Genomic DNA, 8115 nt, shown 5'->3' on the forward strand with positions numbered 1-8115 from the left:
TGTGGTATTTCTGCTACAGCAGCACTAGGTGACTAAGAAATAATTTAATACCTAGAGTGGGGTTATCTAAATAACACTGCCTGGTCCCATGCCATCCTCACAATCATTGCTGTGTTTGAGCCCATTGTTGCAGCTACTGTGTCAGTCCATTTTGTTGAGGGTCTTTTTCGCTGACCCTCTACTTTGCCAAGCATGATGCCCTTCTTCAAGGACTGGTCCCTCCGGATAACATATCCAAAGTACATGAGACAAAGTCTTGCCATCCTAGTTCTAAGGAGCATTTTTAATTTTTATTGTGCCTTAAGTGAAAGTTTACAAATCAAGTCAGTCTCTCACGCAAAAACTTATATACACCCTGCTAAATACTCCCAATTGCTCTCCCACGAGACAGTCCACTCCCTTCCTCCACTCTCTCTTTTCGTGTCCATTTTGTCAGCTTCTAATCCCCTCTACTGGCTGTACTTCTTAAAAAATGGATTTGTTCATTCTCCTGGCACTATATTCAATATTCTTTGCCAACACCATAATTCAAAGGCATCAATTCTTCAGTCTTCCTTATTCATTGCCCAGTTTTTGCACAGGGACAGTTGAAAATACTGTGGTTTGGGTCAAGCGCACCTTGGTTCTCAAAGTGACATCTTTGCCTTTTAACACTTTAAAGAGGTCTTTTGCAGCAGATTTGCCTAATGCAATAAAAAATGCAATACATCGTTTGATTTCTTGACTGCTGCTTCCAAGGGTGTTGATTGTGAATCAAGTAAAATGAAATCCTTGACAACTTCAATCTTTTCTCCGTTTATCATAATGTTGCTTATTGGTACAGTTGTGAGGATTTTTATTTTCTTTATGTTGACGTATAATCCATACTAAAGGCTATAGTCTTTGCTGTTCATCAGAAAGTGCTTCAAGTCTTCTTGGCTTTCACCAAGCAAGGTTGTGTCATCTACATTTTGCAGGTTGCTAATGAGTCTTCCTCCGATCCTGATGCCAAGTTCTTCTTATATAGTCCAACTTCCGGGATTAAGCCTTAGAAAAAAGACTCTATGCTCTTCTAATTTAAATCTCAAAAAGCTATGGCTGCAGGTAGGTGAAGGGCCAGAGATCACTTTGAGACCCTGACATCAGTTGAGCTCAGTAAAAGGTGAAAGCCGAGATTCAAGAATTGTTAAATTACCCCATGGTTGATCTTTTGTTCTTCTAGTCTTCGCTTTACAAACTTCATTGCAATCAGCCTACTTCAAACAATTTGCTTTTTTTTTTAATCAGAACGGTCTCTGTATACGCATATAGAATAACTTCACAAAAAAAACCTTATGTTTCAATTTCTTTGAGTTTTGATTAATTTTTAAAACAAGGGTTAACATGCATTTCCAAAGCAACGCTGCTTGGGCTCCTGTCCTGCCTCCTCCACTTATTGATCCTGTGACTTTGGGCACATTACCTAACTTCAGTTTCCTCATTTGAAGAAGGAGATAATAAAATTGCTTCGAAGGGTGGTTGTGAAGATTAAGAGAATGAATAGACAGAGACTCACGAATGGAGCCCTGCACAGTGCACTTTGGCTGTCGTTATTTCACTTGTCACGGATTCTCCTGTTAGTTGTGAACTCGTCTGGCGCATAAACGTATGAGAGCTCAGAGGCAGGCGATCAATAAAGGTACGAAACGGCTCAAAAAACAAAAACAAAAAACCACGATCGCTACTTTCCAAACTGCAGGCGCTTCTGCAGACGCCGGCGCCCCACGCTGACGTCACCTCCCGGGCACGTCCGCGAGCGCCAGGCGGCTGAGGAGTCACATGACGCCCGCGCCCTGGGTTCTGGGGAGGGGCCTGCGCGAAGGCGTACCACGAGGCAGCGTGCTCAGCGGAAGCCATAACTGCTGGCTTTCTTGTCGCTGCGGCAGGTCCCGGGCGTCTTCGCAATCCGGCGCGGTCGTGTACCTCGGGCGATGCCCGCTTTTTCGTGAGGCTGGGTAGGAATCCTGGGGATTTGGTGGCGGGCGACTGCAGGCCTCATTATGCCTTCAGCCACGCGGATCCTGTGGGCGAAGGAGAGCGAGGTCGGCGTCCTCAGGCTCCGAGAGGTCCGGCCGGGAACGCCAGCCCGCGCGGCTTTTACCAGCTGGGTCCGGGTGGCCTGTGGCGGCTGCGCTTTCGGAGTCGGCCCGCCGAGCGCTGAGCCCGCGGTGTGCTGGGGAAGGTGATGGCCTGGCCCAGCACGCGCCTCGGTCAGCCCACAACGAGCCCGGCCGCGCGGTTCTCTTCACCACAGGTGAGTCAGGTGGTGGTCCTTGGAACGTGACCAGGTTGGGGAGAGACTCAAAGCTGCAGCCGGGGCGGGGGGCTTATGCCAGCAGGTCGGACCTCACCAGGGCCGTGTAAATGTTATTAACGTGCTTCCTGTGTAGCAGATAGTGGAGGGAAATCTAGAGGTCAAAAATAGTTCCCAACTGCGGTGCCTAAGTGGCAGAGTTTGGATTAGAGCCTAGACTTAACACAGGAGCCCATTCCTTTCCCATCCCATTGTGCCGCCTTCTCACAAGGAACAGAGTGGATTAGGGACGTTTCTTGTGTGGAGGAGACTCGGGGGAGATGGCATGACTGGCCATGTTTCTGAAGGTCTGCCATTTAGGAGAGAAATCAGGTTACGTAGGACAGCACGTGGACGAATAGGTAGAAGAACAGGATCTGCCTCAAGAGGGGCTAGGAGTTCAGGCGTTGCAAGGGTATTTAAGCTAGAGGATCCATTAAGAGGCCCAGAATTGAGCCGACTGGTTTGTCCCCTCTAGGTGGAAGTCGTCACCACGTGGGTAAGTCCCTAGAAGTGGGAGGAGACCTTTGATTCCTCCATAGCAGTTCTTCTGCAAGATGCGTGGATGAGTAATGCTTGGAAGGCCCTAGCTCTGATCGCCCAGAATCTGGGCCCACTTTACCTCTTAACCATTATTTCTTGGGGAAATCTTTTTTTTTTCACAATTTTTTATTCCTTTTATTTTACATTTTAAAATATCATAGAGTACATCTTTGTTTAAGTGAAACAACTTACGTGTTTATTTAAAAATTTTTTATTGTGTCACCTGACTACATGTGATCTGGAAAGATCTAGTGTCATTTCTTAACACCTTATGATTTTACAGTTTGTATTGTGTGACCTATTTACAGTAGGTCTGGTATTGCATAGGGTTTCAATGCCTTGAAGGTCCTACTATTAGCAGAAATTTCCGTTCCTTCTCTAGTGGCAGTGTCATTTTTAAGATTGACTATTTTGTGGCAATCTCATTTTTTAAAAATAAATTTTATTGTGCTTTAAGTGAAAGTTTACAAATCAAGTCAGTCTTACACAAAAACCCACATACATCTTACTACACACTCTCAGTTGCTCTCCCCCTAATGAGACAGCCCACTCCCTCCCTCCACTCTCTCTTTTCGTGTCCATTTCACCAGCTTCTAACCGCCCCCCCACCCTCTCATCTCCCTTCCAGGCAGGAGATGCCAACATAGTCTCAAGTGTCCACCTGATCCAAGAAGCTCACCCCACCAGCATCCCTCTCCACCCCATTGTCCAGTCCAATCCCTGTCTGAAGAGTTGGCTTAGGGAATAGTTCCTGTCCTGGGCCAACAGAAGGCCTGGGGGCCATGACCACCAGGGTCCTTCTAGTCTCAGTCAGACTATTAAGTCTGGTTCATGGGGAAAATATTAAATCTGTTTTATGTACCTATGCCCTCGTATGGATGTGTTGTTGAACTGTAAGATACATATTGAGAAGAATATGGAAAAAAAAGGGTTTTGTTTTTTTTAATATATATAATTATATGATGGTGTGGATATTTTTGTGGCCATATAAGTTTAGGAAGCTCTACTCTAAAATTACAGTGCTGGTGAGAACGATGTTAAAAGTTCAGCTAGTACTGCCTGATCTATTTAATAAGGCTACCTCTTCCAAAATAAAAGGATCCCTGATGACACAGTGGTTAAAGCACTTGGCTGCTAACTGAAAGGTTGGCAGTTCGAACCCACAGCCCCTCCACAGGGGAAAGGTTTGACAGTCTGCTTCCATAAGGACTTACAGCCTTGGAAAACCCCTATGAGGCAGTTCTACTCCACACTATAGGGTTGCTATGAGTCGGGATTGACTCAGTGGCAATGGATGTCTTCCAAAATGCCTTACCTTAATCCCTTAGTCAGAAAGAATCTTTTCCTCTGAGCTTCTCCGCACTTTATCTGAAGTCCATCATTTCTTAGTTTCAGAGCTGTCTGTGGCCATGGGCTCCTGGGAGAAAGCCCAGACACACCTAATTGAACGCCATGGACTGTTCTCCCCTTTGCTCCCAGTAGGAGCTGGTGCTGAGGAAGAGTGCTGCTATAGACCCTGAATGTCAGGGATTGAGCGACCAGGGTTTGCAAGCCTCCAGCGTGCTTGGGCCTGAAGTGGCCCTGTGCATTCCTACAGTGCTTGCAAGAGCAGTTTTGAAACGGTTTGAGGCCTTGCTCTGCATATCTACAGAGCAAGGTTATAGAAATTTCAGACAGTTGTTTGCTCCTGAAATCTGTGCGCCAGGATTATATATATAGATCTGCTCTGTCTAATGTGGTTACATTGTAATTAAATAAACTTCCAAGTTCAGTTTTCCATTGGTAGTACCCGCACTTCAGGTGCTTGGTAGCCACTTCGCAAATTGTAGAACATGTCTGTCTCAGTGGAAGGTTCTTTTGAACAGTGCTGGTATAAAAGGTGAAGGGAGTCATAGTGAGTGCTTTACAAATTTTATTTTATCATATCCTTCAAACAAAGGCTTTACAGGAGTTGAAAATGGGGCTCTGAGGAGTGGTAAAGCTTAGAGTTGAACCAGCAGCAGGGAGTAATGAGTAGGAAGGAATAACAGGGCTGAGCCCTTGCCCTAAGGGACCGACTGTTCAGGATAACTACAATTAGAAGGCAAACCAAGGAGAAAGGAAAGTTAATTCTGCAGAGAGCTTTACTGAATGCCCAAGGAACTGATGGAGGGTAAAGTCTGTATGTGCTGATCTTATAGGAAGACTTCAGGGAAGAGAGGGGTGCTAAGGTTTGCTGACACCTATTTTGTGCCGAACGTCTTAACCTAGTTCAAAATACTTGAGGCACTGTGAGGTGAATAGTTTTAGCTCCAATATAGATAAGGAGCCCAGGGTTACTCAGCTAGATACTGGGAGATCAGGCGTTGACGTGATGGCAGGCAGGCAAAAGGAGTGGAATCTAGAAGGGGATAGGAAGTTTGGGTTGGAGGGAAATGCCCTCATGTTCTTGCCCTGGAAGGCCCTGTTGGGTAGAATAAGCAATAGACCAAGGTGGGAAGAGGAAGAGTGTGGTCATCCTTGTCCTGGTGGGACAACTAGGTTCCCTGTGTCCTTGGGCTGGCAGGGCTAGCACCACGTTCACCCTTGAAGGCTGTGGCTTCCAGCTGACTTGGATCACTCTCTCTTCTAAACAGGTGCAGACGTAGCACACTGGGCCTCAGCAGGCCTTCTGTTGGGAGACAAGTCTGTGTGAGTTCATGTTTCTGCACATCTAATGAGTGCCTTTTGTTCCAGACTGTCTTTAAGGGATGTTTGTATTGCAACATGAGAGAGTGTCTTTCTCCAGAACAGAAGGCAGGCACACTTACTGTTCACTGTAGAAGATTTAGGTTTCCTATGCAGGAGCCCTGATGGCACAGAGGTTAAGTGCTTGGTTGTTAACCGAAAGGATGGCCGTTCAGACCCACCCAGTGACTCCACAGAAAAAAGACCTGGTGATCTGTTCCCATAAAGATTACAACCAAGAAAACCCTGTGGCGCAGTTTTGCTCTGTCGCATAGAGTCACCACGAGTTGAAAATAGACTCGGTGGCACCCAACAAGAACTGCTCAACACCTTTCCTATAACACACCCTAATGGAGGTGCAGGTGCCTTCTTACTCCGTTTGTGTCTCCCTAGAGGAATTGGGGTTTGGGAGCTGGTGCAAAAATGCTGATACTCGGGCCACCGCACTTGCCGTGAATAGTCAACCGTCTTTGGCTCTGCCTAAGGTCTTGTGTCTTAAACTAGCATTCGTGAAACTGGCAGGCTAGCTTGTTAGCTTGCAAGTGGCGTCTCAAAACCTTCACATTCTTGACTGTCACCTCTCCTCAGTGGGCTACAGTCTTTCTCCCTGCCACAGCCCTTGATACCCCTGTATCTGCTCTGTGTTTCAGCAGCACAATCGCAGGATGCCAGAGCTAGACGAGACCTGACAAGTCATCCCTGGAGTGGCTGTCAGGCTGTTACGTTGAATCTGTGCTGTGGTGAGTATATGGGAGGGATCTAGCCTAGCAAATCACCTTCTTTCTATTTGTTTCATATATTGTGCATGAGTCCTGTGACCAAAAAAAAAGTTGAGAAGCCATTGACGTGTTCTGACCTTCCCACGTTGTAAGGTCAGGTGATGTGAGTCCCAGAAAGATTAGTTGTCTTCAAAGTTGTGAGACTATTTTGTGGTTAAATGGCAAAGAAGCCTAGATTAAACCTAACCCACCCTGTTTGTGGACAGTTATCTAAGTATCTGGACTCATGGGACCCTGATACTTTGGAAGTTGGTACTTTAAGACCTGTGGGGTCTGTGTGTGATTGCCTTTGTGGCTTCAAATTAGACCTTTGGCCCTTTTGCTGAGAGTCTCAGTGTGGTATATTGGGCTGAAAAGGGCAAGAGCTGCCACTAAGTACTTGATCACAGAAGGTATGGCCAAGAGAAGGTTAAGTCAGAAGTGTCCCTGAATTTTCATTGCAGGCCTCTGAGGTTTTTCTAATTTCCTCACCTTTACAGTGAGAAATTGTGGTCCGCCCACATTTACATATATAGTAAGGGATGGAGCCAGAATTTGACCCCAGCCAAGTCTCCACTTTAATTATTAATTCTCAGAGCCTCATTTTGCTCCCCTTCTAGAAGGAATCAGGAATTTCTGGTTCTTAGAATGAGGCTGGCAGGTGGAGGGTCCAGCTGAGGCTTGAGGTGTAGGGGTAAGGGGTTAAGGGCCTTGTGTACAGTACCGTGCCATTTGCCTTGGGGATGAGGAGCTTGGCTGTGTGTTGGGACCTAGGCCCTCTGACATCTCCTCGGTGAAAAGCGAGGAATATTTAATAGTTTTAAATTTGTGATTCAATTCAGCATCTATATGCTTATTCCTTCTATATCCTAGGTACAAAGATAAAAATAGTAAGATTCTGAAGGGAGTTAACAGTAAAGTCCAAGGTAGTTCCAGGGTGACTTTGTTGCTCATGCCTTTGTATTTGAAACTTTTTTCTATCGCTCCATCTGCAGGGGCCACCAGTTTCAACTGATAAAACCAGGGTGGGGCCATGCTGTGGTGGGCATTTACCACAGAGCCAAGATTAACCAGCTGAGCTCTGCAGAGAGTAGAGACAGAAAAGGTGCTGTCATCAGGAGCTGTCTCTCGGATCCCGGAACCTGTTCCAGTAACACCGCCATTGGCTTGACAGGATACTGTGTCTCTTGTAACAAACGGTCCCCTACACCAATGTGAGCCAACTTGTGAATGTAACCCACGTACACAGGAACAAATAGCATTTGTATTGTGACCTGAGGCCCACCCTATTGAAATAAAAATTTGTGATTTAATATCCTTAGTTTGTGTAATGCAGAGTCTACCAGTGGGTCACAACCACAGCTGTAGCCCATTTAGCTCAATGTTGCTGTGACTTTGTTGTCAAGGAATGTCACAGCAGACAAGGCCAAGGCCAGCTGGATACTATGGCCAGTAAAGATACTATGATCCACAACTTCTGTATGATATCACTTAAAGTTGAAAGAAGCTATGGAAACCAAAGACAATCAGTGGTTGCAAGGGGTGGGGGGGGGGGAGAGCTTATGCTTAGGGGACATTATGTTAGTGGTGGTGGGATGATTTGGAAAAGTAGAGGGAGAACGGGTGCACAACTTGAAGAAAATAATGTCATGAATTGTACATGTGGGAATTGTTGAGATGCTATGTTTTCACCACAATAAAATAGATGGCAGTGAACCACTTTTAGATTCCTGCTTAGTGAATAGAAGAGAACTTGTCCCACATGGCAAAAAGCATGACGTGCCTGAGGAGCCAATG

General features: G+C 46.0%; 1 long non-coding RNA gene and 1 other non-coding gene across 2 annotated transcripts; both read left to right on the forward strand.

Moving 5' to 3' along the window:
• The first annotated feature begins 1851 nt into the window (after window positions 1-1851).
• On the forward strand, window positions 1852-7845 carry LOC126081966 (uncharacterized). Its single transcript, XR_007518483.1, has 3 exons — window positions 1852-2272; window positions 6211-6300; window positions 7314-7845. It is a non-coding gene; the product is annotated as an uncharacterized LOC126081966 (long non-coding RNA).
• Window positions 4400-4533, forward strand: LOC126082327 (small nucleolar RNA SNORA9). Its single transcript, XR_007518559.1, has one exon. It is a non-coding gene; the product is annotated as a small nucleolar RNA SNORA9 (small nucleolar RNA).
• Window positions 7846-8115: the final 270 nt, after the last annotated feature.

Source organism: Elephas maximus, chromosome 8 (assembly GCF_024166365.1).
Source record: "Elephas maximus indicus isolate mEleMax1 chromosome 8, mEleMax1 primary haplotype, whole genome shotgun sequence".
Taxonomy (NCBI): domain Eukaryota; kingdom Metazoa; phylum Chordata; class Mammalia; order Proboscidea; family Elephantidae; genus Elephas; species Elephas maximus.